The 16,573-nt window shown below is 40.7% G+C and overlaps 1 protein-coding gene across 1 annotated transcript in view; it reads right to left on the reverse strand.

Moving 5' to 3' along the window:
- Positions 1-16,573, reverse strand: part of lrba (LPS responsive beige-like anchor protein) — a 218,394-nt gene that overhangs the window by 94,130 nt on the left and 107,691 nt on the right. The gene's annotated exons all lie outside the window — the stretch shown is intronic.

The following is a 16,573-nucleotide window of genomic DNA, read 5'->3' on the forward strand; positions in this document are numbered from 1 at the left end:
GAAATTGAGCCTCTGTCTAAGAAACTCCAGCTCTTTCTGAAACTCCACCTTCAGGAAGTCGTCACAACATGGCTCCTCTATTAACCCTTTAACAACATTTTTAACAGCATTGCTCTGAGAAGTAGCTCCTATAATGTGCACAGCAGTTCCACCAGGTGTTTGCTAATTGCTGCTGGCTAGTCTGAAGGAGCTGATCAGGGCTGACCTCTGCTAAATAATGATTCTGTTCAAAGTTGTTTTAAAATATCAAATATCTGTAGCAAGTACATTTTAGTATTAATTAAACATGCAAACAGATGCATTTTAATACTTGCTACATTAAAAATAAAAATACATATTTGTGTTCCAAGAAAAATAAAAAAAGATTTTCCCTCAAGTATGGAATTTCATTATGAGTCAGGAAAGGATTTCATTGGTCTTTGTGGCTTCACCGACACCTGTTAATCGACGAGACTCTTTTATGTAATTAAGAGGTCAAGCAGAAAGAAGAACATTCCTGTAGTGAAGAAGGTTATGGAGGAGTTTAGTGTAACATTTGAAAATGCAAAGAATCTGGTGAGGAGGAGACAGGATGATTCACCATGGCGACCCCTCAAGAGGAGCAGAGGAAAGAGGAAGAATGAGAAGGGTGTATACGTATATTTAAAACCATCTGTGAAGTCAGAAAAATAAAAAGCTCTAAGGTTCACTGTATGTTACATTGAGGGCTGAATATCGGGGCTCAGAATGTAATTTCAATATGAGGATGATTTGTAAAACGTCAGTTTTATTCAGGGAAGCAAGAAGATGTGAACTGTTAATTTTCTCAACAGGACAGCTTCAATCCGATTATGAATTCCATTTCTAATTCAACGGAAACATGAAATTGTGTTTTTCTGACATTAGCAGAAAAAGTTGTGGATACATTTGTAATGGAAACGCAGCTACAAAATGATCAAACCGAGAGCAGCTTTAGGCCAGAAAATGAAAATATTCTAAACCTGTCTGCCTGATTAATCAAAATCTAAACAAAACGGAGGGCCCAAAAGGAAAAGTAAAGCTTGTATGTTAAGTGGAAGGAGGCACAGAGGCTGAGGGAGTGCAGAGGTGTGCGCAGGACCAGATTTCTGCTCGGTGACAAAGACGGTGCTCCGTGTTCGTCTGCGATAGTCTGAGAATGCAAACAGCCAATTCATCATCCTGCCCACCGTCGGTATTCATCTATGAAAATAATTATCGAGGCCGAGCACAGAGTGGCTCCGAACTGAGGCGGCGCTCGCATCGCCTCGCACGAGGTGGGGAAATGTCGGACTCGCACAATGCACAATAATCCATCAGGGTGGAGTAATTAGTTGCAGGGGGTGATGGGAGTTGGAAGGGGGGTGGGAGAGGGAGTATCACCTCTGCCAGCTTTATTCATCCAGCTGGCTGAGACCAGGCAACAGAGGAAGTCCTAATGATGAGGTGCCAGCAGAGGTGGACGACAGCAAGAGATATCCGCTCATCAACCCCCCCCATGAGAGGAAACCGCCGTTAAAAATAAATAAATAAATAAGAACGGCCAGCGCTCCACAACCCCCAGTGTGTTTCCACAAAGATAATAAATTATTCAGAGCTCAGGGATTCCTCAGTACAATTTATAGATGTACTATTCTTCAAAATAACAACTATTAAAATAACAAAAGGGCCCGGCGTTTGTGTTCCAGCTCACGCCAGCCACTTGTGTAATTAGTAATTAGTCGGGTCATAAATGGTGTCTGGTGAAGAGGGGAGAGGTGAGGGGGGCTGTTGATGAATGCAGGTTTATTCAATGAATTAAATCATAATGGGGAAGTTACTTTTAAAGGTGGCCTACTATGTGTTCCTGAACAGGTTAATGTAGGTCCATACAAAATATATTCATCACATTTTTTGCACAAATTCATTTTTTGCTAAAAGAGATTTTAGTCTATTTTAAGCTCCTTTCAGAGTGAGCTGGTTCTAGGGCATCATGTCACTTTAAATCTAAATAAGTTGCTGCTGGCCACGCCCCCCCTCCCAACTCAACGCTTACACTCCCACATAAAATGGAACATCTTTGATAAGCAGAAGTGGAGCCTCCTGTACAACCAACAGGAGGAACGGTTTCTGGTTGGTAAGTCAACAACAAAACTCTTGTCTTTTCCAGCAGCCATTGTACAGTGGCAATCAGCTGTGCAATCGTGTTGGAGCGCCGCTGGGGTTGCTAGGTAACGGGCAGTCCCCGCTGACTTGCGAGCTACATTCCAGAGGCTCGACGTCAACGCTCTTCTTCGCTTTGGGGTCGTAAACTGTTCACAAAGAAGTCTGATTGTGGTCGCATTTAATTAGTAGAATGAAGGATGACAAAAAAAAATATATATATAGATTTCAACAAAAAACAAGACCTGCTGAGTGAGTGTAGACAGAGAAGCCTTCCCAATGTTTAAATCACTTGTGAGGTGGGTCTTTTTTCTTTTTAACAGTTTGCTGTTAAAGAAAAAAACGGACAAAATTAAAAAAGGTTATTCTAAAGAATCGTGATTATTGAGACACTGGCTAACGTTCTACCAGTGCAAGTGAGTCTGCACTGCTTTATTCTCTAGTTCCAAAACTACTAGATTGGTTCTTTAAAACCTAGCTTAAGATTTTTTAAAAATCACAAAACATGAGCTAAAGCTGCTAGAGACAACATAAAATTAAACGAGCTGAGCTGATAACTGGTCAGTTACACATCAGCCTTCGATTTGTGAAACCTTTTCTCAATATCAAAGAACAAAAAAATGTTTTTGAATATATTGCTGGCAGGCCATCTCGTCCTCGTCAACCCAATATCGTCCCATCTGGTCAGATAAGGTAAGCATAAGGTCAGCTACATATTAGACTCTACAGACCGCCGTTGTGAAGGTCAAAGTTCATGACATTTCAAGAAAAACAGAACAAAAACTATTTGCTCGGAAGGTCACCAAGAGGAGGAATTATTCGCTCTATTCTCGTCCCCAGAAAGGAAAAAAGTGAAATAACTTTGGTCGATCATTTTACGACAAAGTCTTTTGAATTGCTAAAATCAAAACAGACATTTGGACATAATGTAGAGAACCATGTTGGATTAAAAGGCTCACTCCATCCATCAGGTATGATGGAGCACAGGGGATGAGTTCAACCATGAAAGTACAGCAGCCAGCAGTCTGTCGCAATAAAATCAATCAATCAATCAATCAATCAAATCACGTGATAAATTAAAAGCTGCTCAAAATTTTCCATTTGCACGTTTTTATCTTTCTTTCTACTAAAAACTGGATGACAAATGTCTTCAGTCTGGATTTCATAATTCATCTTATTGTTTCTGTTATTTTGCTTATTTATTTTGGATTTTTAAAATGTCTCTAGTGAAATTAAACTTTATTAATCTTTGACAATGCATTATTATGCTGTTCTGTTACTTAAAGATGGTCTTAGAGCAACAATATTATCATTTATCGCGATAAATTCTGGGACAATTTATCGTCCAGTAAACTGTTTTAACCTGACAAGCCGAACAGATTTTTTAACTTCTTTTATTTATAAAAATCTTATCTTTTCACAGTTGTAACTTTTTTTATTATTATTATTGTCCTTATTCTAGAAAGTTGTTTTACTGCAGTATCTATAAGTACCATGTAAAGTTTTTAATGTGAGAAGTACAAAAACAGCACAGCTGCATTCAACAATGAGCTGATGGGTTCTGTTGCAGACATCTCGATACCGGAGCTTCAGGGACATGATTTGACTGGTCGCCTTGGCAACAGAGGGACCCTCAGAATCGCATGTACGGTTTTAAAGTTATGGCTGATTCTGTTTCGGCAGCGTTGCCGGCGCGTACGTGATAACATGACCTTTATCATGCCGAACAGGACATGCAAAGCGGATAGGCTTTCATATATCACCACAAGCGGCTGCACTTTGGCACAAACAGCCATTCATAACCTTTCTGCTAAATTAATTTGGGCACAGTCATTGAGAGCTGCATATGCGCCGGAGATTTTACCTTCCTGCTTATTTGATATTAATGCCAGTTTCTACTGGCAGCCCTCAAATCGCTCAAACGTTGCCGCTATATCTCCCACCAACCCCCCAAAGATAATTTTGCTTTGATTTGCATAAACCATGTGTTTAGAAGAAACGGGTGCAGTGGCCGACCGGGGATTTGTCATGTTGAGGAGCCGGGAAGCCGGAGCGCTGGCTCTTTGTCAAAACCGTGGCAGTGATGGCTTCAGTCTGATCTCTGGGCTCAAATTAAAATGAAAACGGGACCAAACAACCGTCCCGCTGAAACGCTTTGGCGTGATTAAGTTGTGCAGGGGGTTTGGGGGGGGGGAGTGATTTTCAGCGTGTGCGCTAATGCCTATCCTTCCTACTCCAACGAGGTGAGCAGGAGCCCATCTACATGAGTTAATTCACCTCAGCTAATGTTGTTTACAAGATTCAGCCGAGGTGATCCTGGGGTCAGAGAGGAGGAAGCGTTTCCATCTTTGCCCCCGCGTCCTCTCTGTTAATCAGAGGAGCAACTTATTTAATGAGTCCATTTCTCATTTTCGACCTAAAAGCAAAGGTAGATCCAATATTTAACAAAATGATAGCAGCACTGCATGAAAATTACTGATATGGGGAATCTGTTTTTATGGAAGATGCAACTAAAAACAAGGACGCCTAAAGCTGAAACTGCAACATGTTCACCCGCTGCGTTTCCATGGCAAATGTGCGCAAAACTTTGATATTCCGCTGAAGTTGAAAAAAATAAATAAATAAAAATTTCACAGTTTAGTTTTGTTTATTTAGGATGCTCAATCCAGCAGATGGCCACGCATCACTTCATTACATCTTTACATCATATTTTTATGTTGTTATTAAACAAAACAATTGGCATTAATTTCCAGAGTTGCGCACCACAGAACAACTCGGCTCTTTTCTGAACCTTACTTCTAACTTTTGGTAAAATCCATCTCTTTTTGGTAGTGTGTCTAGTAAAATGAAAATGTGTATTTTGACAAAACATATTTTTGAAATAAAATCACAGGTAAACGGTATTTCTGAAAAACAAGTGTTGAGTAGATTAATCCGTCTTCAACAGAAAGTCGTCCTGACATCTCAGGTATTTTTCTAAGTCTTGTAGAGTAACGGCAACGAGCTGCTCTACTTTGAATAACTCAAAGTTCACTTGAAGCTGCAGTGATTATATTAAAATTAAAATATGCAGTTAAAATCTCAAGAATAATTTTATTAAAAAACATGCCTCGACGTCATCTTCCTACCACTTCCTGTTGTCGTGACGTCTGATTGATCCATTGAAATACACATTTACATCATCCTAGCACAAAAACCTTCTTGTCAAATAACGCAAGTTTTTCAGAAATTGCCACGCTTCCATTAAGCGAATTTATTTTCATAATTTCAATTTGCGCAGTATAAGGTCCACGTGAACCCAGCTACCTACAGTTTTCAATTAAATCAAATTGATTAACATTTCTCAGAAAACAATAGAAGTTAAAAAAAAAAAAGAGAAAGTTTCATTCTGCCGCTCTGCCTCCTCAGCAGCTGGTCCAGACTCGGGTCCTCCCACAGAGTTGTGCTCCCAAATGAAATAACGCCCATCAAAGGCCTAATTACCTTTGCATGAAGTTTCCAATTAGCGGTGATTATACTGAGTGTAGATCTTACAACAAAAGCAGACCATTAAACAGTAATTATATCTGATTATATGAGAGGGAGGGGATAGATGTTGTGTCGGACGGTTTTCTTTCCGGGGGAAAGCGAAGCGTTGTTGACAGATTTCCATCGCGCCGGTCGACGGACGCCATTTGTATTTTTGATGGAGACACATTTTTCCCGTGATTTTGACAACAAGCATGCGAGGCCATTCATCACCGGCGCGGCGAGGTAATGAGGCCATCCGCAAGACCGGGGTTGCATAATTCTGCCATTACCGGCCCATTGCAATATTCCTCTGACCTCTAGCTTTCAGAGCTGATCTTGAATCCTGTGACAAATCTAGAACCGCTACACTACGCTACCACAGACTACGGCCGGAAAGGTAAGCGGTGCTGAAGGTCAGATAAGACTGGGTAGAGGGGAAGAATGTTTCTGTCTGAAGATCCCAGTTTTCAAACCAAACGTGGAGGAATGTTAAAAAAAAATTTAATCTCCCTAAAGCTCTGATGTTCAATGGAATTGAATGGATTCTATGATACTCTCATCCAAGCGAACTGCAAAGTGCCTGAAAATAACACTCAGTAAGAATATTAACTCAATTTAAACTTTAATAATGTAGTGAATTGAAGATTAGTAGCAGTTTAAATTTTGGGGGGGTTTTCAAAGGAAAAAAAAAGGGGGTGGGGAATTTTGATTTTATTCAGCAACTGGATAAAACTTGAACCGGCTTTGTACACTTGGAGCTGAACCTGACCCCAAATACACAGACGGGTCCATCTAAAGCAAATCCAGAACACAAGCTGAAGATGAACGACTAAAAGACGATCATCATAATGCTACGCATGTGACTTTTCTGTGTGGACATTTCCGAGTTAGCTGCAGAACAAAGTGCTGGGTTCTAAAGATAAAGGTGATTCCCTCCGCACCCCCTTTCTCTCGCTCTTTTTTTTCCCCCGTAATGTTGAAAGTAGCAAAAATAAATGACCTGCTGGTCTCATGGTGTAATTACAATGGCTGGAAGCATACCAATCTATCAAGAGGAAGGAGAGGGGGGGCGCTGACATGCTGCAAAGGGGTTAGTCAAAGGAGATAGCCTTTGACTAACTACTGGCCCTGAACAATCGATACCGGCCACGTATTGCATCCAGGCGGAAAAGAGAAAGAGAAGGAAAAAAAGAGAGCTCTAAAAACTTCCCAAACGACTTTTCATTCAGATATTGATCAGCAACCCTTTATTGTGACCTTGTTCCACCGAGCCATATACTTTAAGGCAATATGAAACTCATAAATCTGATAGTAGCTGCAGAATCCCGGCTGGCGGTGAAGCGTGGAGGTGTGATGGTGTAACTGGTCTTTTTCTATTTTTGGGGGGATGAGAGGCATGCTTCCATGCTTCATCACCAATGTTCCATTACAACTCCAGGTGTAATGGAGAGGAGAACGGACCAATAGATAACAGGAAGCAAGGAGACCAAGCTACAACACACTGGAGGTTCTGGGGAAACAGTGTGCTCCTTTAGAGATTCATGTGTTCTTGATGTCTTAAAAATTTATGTTTCAGATCACTGAAAAAAAACTATCTGACTGTCTGATGACCTGAATCTCTGATTTGGCTTTGACTAGGCCTCTCCAAAACTGTCATGAACTGATATTTGGACTTTAAAAGGGCAGTCTTATCTATTTTCCAGGCACAAAGTGGCATTTTATAGAACAAGTAACTATTGTATTTTTATAATAACTATACAAATACTATAAATATCAGATACGCCTTTAAAAAAAATATCACTTTGTAACTGAACACCTTTAAATTGGCCCCTGTCTCTTTAAAACTCCTGCTCTGAAACTCCACCTCCAGGAAATCATCACAACATGGCTCCTCTACTGACCCTCTAATAACGTTTTACCAGCGATGCTCTGAGAAGTAGCTCCTATAAAGAGCTCAGCAATTGTGCAGTTCCACCAAGTGGTGTTTGCTAATTGCTGCTGGCTAGTCTGAAGGAGCTGAATGGGGGAGTCGCAGAGGAGGGATGCTCTGTGAGGCAGCAGCTTTTATACTGCAACTGAGGAGGGGCTTTGTCTTGAAGGCGGGGCTAGGTCCATCCAGGCATTTTGCACAGCTGATTGGTTGCCATGGGAGATCAAAGGATTTCTCAAACATTCATGATAGAGTCAAGGCAACACTCCAGGTATGTTTGATTTGAGATCATCATAATATGATGAAAGCTCATCATATTAGGCTCGGCCTAACAAGCATGAGCCAGCAGCCGTCTCCAGCTCAGCCATTACACACTACCTGCACAAACAGCCGTCATTAGGGAATAGCTGCATTGGATTCTGCTGCCCATTTGGCCAAACTCACAGGATAAAGTTCCCTCTGTTCTTAATGGGAGCCTGGCTTGTTCACATGGCTTTTCATGTCTCTCTCAGGTTCAACCAACATGTCCTGTTGGTTGGGGACAAACACCTGCTCCCCTACTGGGTGTTTCGGCCTTTTATTACAACAACAATCTGCGCCACAGACTCAGGTCTTCTTCTTCTTCTTAAGAATTTAAATTTATGCATCAAATAAACCCTACAAGCCGCTGCTTCTGTGAGGATTAAAAGATCCAACCTCAAATGAACCACTTTCCCTTCGTAGTCATTTTTATAAATTGGCTGCCAAGAGTCATTTTTTAAATCTCAGAATATGCTGCAACACTTAGCCGTGCTAACATATGGACATCATCAGCTGTTAATATGTTTCACCGTGACACTTTGTTGCTATTCCTCGCAGGCCCCGCCACCGTACTGTATATACAGTGGATGTAAATGTTATTATTGAGGCTATATTCTAATTCATAGCCATGAGCCAGACCGCATGGTGGGGCCCTTGTGGCATGTTATTTTATGGAACCCGTGGAACGCACATCTGTCAAACTTGTGATGGTCTCCCCGGAGATTTAAAGAACATCCTTTTTGTTCGAGTCACAACTTTTTCTAGTCCCAGACGCACGTCAAAGTGAATGATTAATGAACAGGAGGGGTGTGCATGAAACCCATTCAAGGACTCTGGTGCAGAAGACGTCTGTGAGATAGGAAAGGGACCGGGACCCATTTATGCTCCGTTTGTGTTTACGGCTGCATCAAAGCAGATGAATGATCACAACTTGAGCTCCGGCTAAATGGTTTTCAAGTAGCCAGCGTGGAGACCAGAGGAAACAACCTTCTGGTAGTCGGCCACAGCTGCTGGGCCTCAGAACGGCGGCCTACATTTGTGTTTAGACTGCTGGTGTTTAGAAGAAAACCAAAAGGCCATTTCCAGTCAGAGAAATGGAGCTAATTTGGAGGATGATCTAGTTTAGAATCAACAGGCAATCTGACCTAATTTAAGCAAACTCACAACTTCATTTCTAGTCCCTCTATGTCCTCAGTGATGGTGGAATCTCTGACTTCCTCCACTTTCATAAAAAGTTCATCTACTTCTGCTTTAAACAGCAGTACTTTACTGCTGTTTAAAGCATAAAATCAACTTTTTGGAACTTTGGATCATACTGCAATGTTACTCCCTCATCATAAACATCCTTTAGTCTCCCGTGGCAACCATTCAGCTGTCCCAAAAAGCTGGATGGACCAAGCACCGCCTGCAAGGACAAAGCTCCATGGAGCTGTAGTTTCCAAGCTTCCGCCCTCTTCTGCAACTCCCCAACTCAGTTCCTTCAGACTAGCCAGCAGCAATTAGCAAACATTACAGAAGCTACTCCTCAGTGAAGTGCTCAGAAAATCGTTGTTAACAGGTTAATAGAGGAGCCATGTTGTGCTTACTTCCTCAAGGCGGAGTTTTAGAAGGAGCAGGAGTTTCTTAAAGAGACAGTGACCCAATTTCAAGATGTCGAATTAAGTTCTTTAAAGTCATTTTTGATATTTACAAAATTTTTTCTAATAACTAAAGGTAACAGTTACTTGAATATGATATAAATTAGTACCTCATACCAGGGGAAGTCATAGTAGTGTCCCTTTAAAAGTAAAAGTGGTTACATGCCAACAGAAACAAAAGTTTTTACCATTTTAAATAATGTTCTGTGGAACTCTCCTGACAGAAGTAGTATTTTATTTTGCTTAACTTTTTTGTAATGTGGTTATTAACCAAAAAAATACTTAATCTTAAAAAAGAAGCAGTTGTACTAAAGTGTTAGTGCCATCTTCCCCGTCTTCATTCTTCTGAGTCGGATCATTTCCTCTCTCTTTCTGCGTGTCATCCATCCTCTCCCTTCTCCTCACCTTTCCCCGCGCCCCCTCGTGTCACGGCACAGCCGAGGGCCCGTGTTTCCTAAACTGTTATGCTCTTGTTTCCTATGGTTATATTCTCCGCTGACATGCCAGAGTCCCATTTCCTTTTTCAGCTGCGAGTCCAGAGTACCGGCGCAGACGTAATGTACAGCACGTCCATAAAACACTCACGGGGCCCGGCGCAGACACTGAGCAGACCACGACTTTAGCACATGCATTACTTTCAATATTATGCACCATAATTTTGATTTAAGTCTGCAACAGGAGGATACAAGTGGAAATTATTCTTGCTGCTCGAGCTTCTCATGCAATCATTAATATAGCAAAATACTAGGCGATGTGACACAAACGGCCTCGCTGCAGCACAGCCGGCCCCGTGACGTCGTTTGGGTTTGAGCCGAAACCAGAAGTGAGAGAATATTAAAACACTTGTTGGGGAACCAGTGTTAACATGTTCCATTTGTATCAGACATGCACAAAGAAATCGGTTATTGATTGGGATCAATAGCTCGGTTGGATTTAATGCGGCTGTTCTCAGTATCATTGGCTGCGTTTCCATTGATGCTAAAATTGAGCAGAGTGAATGAATGAATTCACTCACCGTATTTTCAGACTATAGAGCACACCACACTATAAGCTGCACCTACAATTTTTTTGAAAAAAATTGAATATATATATATATATATATATATATATATATATATATATATATATATATATATATATATATATATATATATATATATATATATATATATATATATATATATATATATATATAGCATATATGAGCAACTTATAGTCTGAAAAATACGGTAATGGGAAAAAAAACTGACAATTTCGAAAAAAAAAACCCCAACAAAATTAGTGTATTACAGCAGGTCCTGTCTGGAACAGCTGGTGTGATGTTGGCTCTGCTCATCAAAAAAACTGAACAACAGAAAAGCAAGAGAGTCCATTTGGAATGCTGTTCTTATGTTCTAGGTCTTTAGAAAAATTGCAATCTGGAAATGTTTGTATTAGCAGGGAAGTACTTTAAAGAAGCCAGAAATCCCCAAATTGTGATGAGAGCATCTTTAAATTTGGCTTTTTGTGTGGTGGTGTTTTTGAGGCATAGATTAACTAAATGAAGTGAAGGATTTAGTTTAGATCTGAAAATGTAAATGTTCCAAAAAGAGCCGTACCAATTTCCTGGTTTTCATTTATAAACTGTTTCTATACTCTTCCCTTTCATTCTGGTTAAATAGAAATAAAAGGTCAGTTTGGTGCGTTTCCACAATTTATATCCTGATTATAAATAAAAATAACTCTGGAACTATCAAATCCATTCATTCAATCTTTCAGGGATTGAAAAATGCACAGAAGAAATGTAAAATAGTTAAAATAGTTTTAAAAATGTCAATATTATGTAAAATTGACATTTTTAAATTTTATGTTACTCTTTTATCAAAACATTCTTGGAGTTTTGCTTTGATTCTTTCATGCTTGTTTGAAAAATCCCTTATTCTCCCATCACAACCATTCAGCTGGGCAAAACCCCTGGGGGACGAAGATCCTTCTGGGAGCTGCATTGTCCAAGCTTCTGCCTCACAGAGCAGCTCTTCCCCAATTACTCCCTCACTCAGCTCCTTCAGACTAGCCAGCAGCAATTAGCAAACACCTGGTGAAACTATGCTCATTAACTCCACATTACAGAAACTACTTCTCAGTAAAAACATTGGTAAAATGTTGCTAGAGAGTTAATAAAGGAGCCATGTTGTGATGACTTCCTGAAGGCGGAGTTTCAGAAAGAGTCAGAGCTTCTTAAAGAGACAGAGGCCCAATATCAAGGCACCAAATTGCAATTTGTTATATCTGACGTTACATTTTCATTACAACTGAAATTAACAGTTACTTTATTGTACTATAAAATGTCACTATAAGGATAATTTACCAAACCTAGAAATTTGTTTAGCAGAATAGTAGAGTTCAATGGACTTAACTGATAAAACAAAATGCTGCTCACTCTGTCACATTGAGTAACCATCTTCTTTGAGAAATATCCCTTTATATGGAGCAACACTGCTACAATAGAAACTGAAAAGGCATGAGAAAATTTCTCCTCAGTGTTTTTATCAGATATTTATGATATTATTCTTCATTATTAGCTAAACAGAAAAAATCAACCTTTTTGTCTTGGTAAAAAAAAAAAAAAAAAGTGACAAAGCACAAGATAAGAGAAATGCTGATATCAATAGTTTGTCCATTACAGGTCAGATGACTGTCCTGCTGAACAGTTACAAAGCTGTTGCTTTTCGATCCCTCCCCGCCGATCAATACGGAGGCATACTGTTTCAATTTTGCTTGCATCGATTTTCTCTGCGACGCTCCGACCCGAACGCATTCGTCTCTCTGAAGGAAGGAAGATTTGATTTACTGAAGAAAAATTGGACTGCACATCACAAAGATTTTTTGCCAGGCAGGAGTGTGACACGCCAAAAGATGGATGTGCCTTGGCTGGGAAGCCTCTAGCCTAAGGGTGTCCATTAGAGCAGCACGGCGGCAGAAAATGAGCTGCGTACACCAGGAAGGAAGGAAGGAAAGAAGGAGCCGCGGAGGGAGACCAGAAGGGGGAACAAACTGGAAATAAGGAGGCTGCTGGCGTCTGAAACCTGAATTATGTTTCCATAAAGGTGTAAAGCTACTGCAGGAATAACACCAGAGTTACCATCACATCACACTCCCTGTTTTCTCCATGCAAAGCCGGCTTCTGCGGCACGTTAGCTGGCCCATTAGAAAGCAATAAAGAGGCGATGTGAGAGGAGGGAGAAAGACGAGAGCAGAGTGTGTCTGCTGGGACCGAGTTGCCGTGCTCCATCATCTGCCCTCATCTCCTTTCTCTGTCTGTCAACTTTGTCCAGGTGTCATGTACATGAGATGATTCCTGACCCAAATAAACACGGCAGCCGGCGGCGTCCTCAGAGGGCCGCAGCCCCGAGCGGGAGGAAGGGGGAGAATGTTGGAGTGAAAATGAAATATCTGCCAGTTGTTACGTGTGTGTGTGTGTGTGTGTGTTGTTTGCTGGCTTTTTCTTTTTCCTGGCATTGGTGATGAGACAGAAAACAACATGCAGTGTCTTGATAGAATTTTCATCTTTGTCATTTTTCTATTTTATCAGGAATTTGTGTGACAGCAGCTGCGTTTCCATTACAAAGATGCGCAAAACTTTGTCTACTAATGTAAAAAAACACCCACATTTTCGCAATTGCAGAGTTTCCATTAAATAAGAGAAGCAGTTAAAATCACACATGCTAAACATTTTACATCATCATCCTATGACTACTTCCTGTTGTCTTCTACAGGGTTTGCACCAGTTGCAACATCCAGTTGTTGATCATGTGACCCATCTGATGTAAAAAGAGTATTTTCGTTGAAATTTGGTGAAATAAAATTGATTGATTTGACTGGGGGAAAAAACAAAACACCTCTGCTTACTTTTTACTGAAAAGTAAAAAGTAAGCATAGTTTCAAAACTATCCTGTTTCCATTAAACAAATTTAAATTCCACATTTATATGGTCAATGCGCTAATGCAGCATTGTTAATGAAAAGGATTCACGGTTATATTTCATTCTTTTGTTTTCAGGCCAAAAGTAAAATCCAGCCGACGAGCAGGTTTGTCCACACTAATTAATTCTAAAACGTGCCGTACCATAACCCTGCTACCACTTCCTGTCATTTTCTTCACCACTTCCTGTCGTTTTATTCACCACTTCCTGTCATTTTCTTCACCACTTCCTGTCGTTTTCTTCGTCTTTTCCACCAGCAGTAACATGCGGTTGTTGATCATGTGACACTTGATGCAAAAAAAGTGTTTCCATTGCAATTTTGAAAAACACACAAATTTTGATACAACTAAAAAACCTCATCCTAGCATAAAGACGTTTTATCAAAAAGTGTCTTTTCAAAATTGTCTTGTTTCCATTAAGCAAATTTATTTCTGCAATTCCAAATGGTGCAATTATATGGTCAATGGAAACGCAGCTAGTGGTGGCTTTGGTTCAGTTGTGAACCTGTCTGTTTTGGGAAGAAATGAAACCAAACAAAGCCTCAAAATGACAGGAATAAAAAAAATCAAACAATGAAACAGAAGCAGATAGGGAACCAAAGTCTAAATGACAAGAAGGAAAGAAAAATGGCTAGTTTGTTGTGACGGAGGAGGATAAAGAAAGAGAATCGCAGACAAGCAGCAAACGGCCGTCCAAATGAGAAAAAAATAAAATAAAATCACCAAACACCTCTGTTCTCCAGAGAACCAAGCCCCGCTAAGCTGGATATGATGAACACACCAATTGCGTTCAGGCAGGTCACACACCGTGTCAGGAGATATTAGATGCCTGCCGTGAGCTAAACAACAATTCCCATCAGCCTGCAGGAAAATAATATTTTCATTTTCGGATTCTTTATTAAACTGAAACTTTGGGGAATACATTTTTATGGCGCAAGGCAGAGGAGGGGGAGGCTTTACACCTTGGCTGCGAAAGGACACCATCACGTCGCCTTGCGTGTGTTGGTGCTTTTCAATTTCACAGCTGGGAAGAAGCCATGTGTGTTTCTTTGTGTAGATTTGAAGGTGCAGATGTTCTATTAGAACGAATTCCTGCGACGCCTGCAGGTATCCAGGTGTGGCGAGCTGGTTTCCCCCTAACCCCGTCTTAGTTTCTATGTTTGTTGCATTTGCAGCACCAGATGTTTCTCTTGCGTCTGCATACCACGAGCTTTTATAGTGCAAAGCTGCACCCACCTGACCTTCACAGTAATTGACCAAAAATATTGATGTAATGGCACAGGACTGATTGTGATTTATTAAAAGAGGGCTGCGCTCTGAGGCCCAGTGCCAGTGGCTCCCTGCACCTATCGGCAGCCATTAGGAAAGCCATCAATAGCGCGGCGGCAGCGGCGGCTCGTAGAACACAATATCCATACTAAACGGAAGCGTGTTATGTGAGCATACTTGAAGAAACGAAGAGAAAGCAAAGACAAAGGGAGATCCAGTCAGGAAGGAGAGCACTGGACAGATAGCTCACCATGGACCGCTACAGGAGGGAAAACAATAAGAAAAAGAAAAAAAAGAAAAGCAAAGGCGGTCACAGATAGCCTTCCTGATCCAACGGCAAGCTAAGCCCCGCCAGACGAGTCTCTGGAGACTCGGCTCGGCCTAACAAGCATGAGCCAGCAGCCGTCTCCAGCTCAGCCATTACACACTACCTGCACAAACAGCCATCATTAGGGAATAGCTGCATTGGATTCTGCTGCCCATTTGGCCAAACAAACACACAGGATAAAGTTCCCTCTGTTCTTAATGGGAGCCTGGCTTGTTCACATGGCTTTTCATGTCTCTCTCAGGCCAATGTATCATTCGGCACTCGGGCCGACAGCTGGTTCACCTTTAATAATCTAATTTTTTTTTTTAAACGCTGCGACTGTTTAAGGTATATGTGGGAAACAGTTTTATTTTTTGAAGTGAAATGAAAACAGGTGCGGGCTGCACGGTGGCGCAGTTGGTAGAGCTGTTGCCTTGCAGCAAGAAGGTCCTGGGTTCGATTCCCGGCCGGGGATCTTTCTGCATGGAGTTTGCATTTTCTCTCTGTGCATGGTGGGTTCTCTCCGGGTTCTCCGGCTTCCTCCCACAGTCCAAAAACATGACTGTCAGGTTAATTGGTCTCTCTAAATTCTCCCTAGGTGTGAGTATGTGTGTGAATGGTTGTTTGTCCTGTATGTCTTTGTGTTGCCCTGCGACAGACTGGCGACCTGTCCAGGGTGACCCCACCTCTCGCCCGGAACGCAGCTGGAGATGGGCACCAGCAACCCTCCCGACCCCATTAGGGAAGAAGGGTGTAAGAAAATGGATGGATGGATGGATGAAAACAGGTGCAGTTTTTGTTTTCTTCCCAAATGATTATTTTTAAGGAGGTTTTATGTACGATACTTCTTTGTTGCTATTGGCTCCTCAGAGCCAGAAAACATCATTTTCAAACAAACGTCTTGGAAACACAGCAATAGTTTTAAGTTTGACCGGTAAAACGGGACGTTAAAGGGGCGGCGTTGGGTGTTTTCCATTTAGAGCACAATCAAGTAACTATGTTGACTTCAATTGCTATATTTTTTTTTGTTTTATTTTACGCAGGTTTACAACTAAAGATTATTTGAGTCATAATTATTCTGATGTTTAATCACCTAATCAAATACAGAAATGCAGCATATTCTGAAGATTTTTCATTTAAACCTTTCTATACAACCTTTAAATACATTAAAAGATGCAAAAAAAAAAACAAATAATTAAAATAATTTTACAAGTAATAAAATAAACATTTTATTGCCTTGAATGCCAAGACAACCTTCCTTTAGTGAATCATTCATAGCAAAGGATGCATCTGCAGCAAAACAAATGTTTCTAGCAACATGTGAAAAGCTCAGCCTGTCTGCTGGAACAATACTGTATCAGACTGGTGTGATGATTATTTTTTTAGATTCGCTGATTAATAATTGATTAGCAAAAGAAGCTACAGAATTTGTAGGCATGAATCTAAACTTTTTTTCACTTGAAGAGCTTTGGTACAACAGATTTACAGATCAATGTTTTTCTCATCTTAAATGTAAATTGT

This window comes from Gambusia affinis, linkage group LG04, assembly GCF_019740435.1.
Source record: "Gambusia affinis linkage group LG04, SWU_Gaff_1.0, whole genome shotgun sequence".
NCBI lineage: Eukaryota > Metazoa > Chordata > Actinopteri > Cyprinodontiformes > Poeciliidae > Gambusia > Gambusia affinis.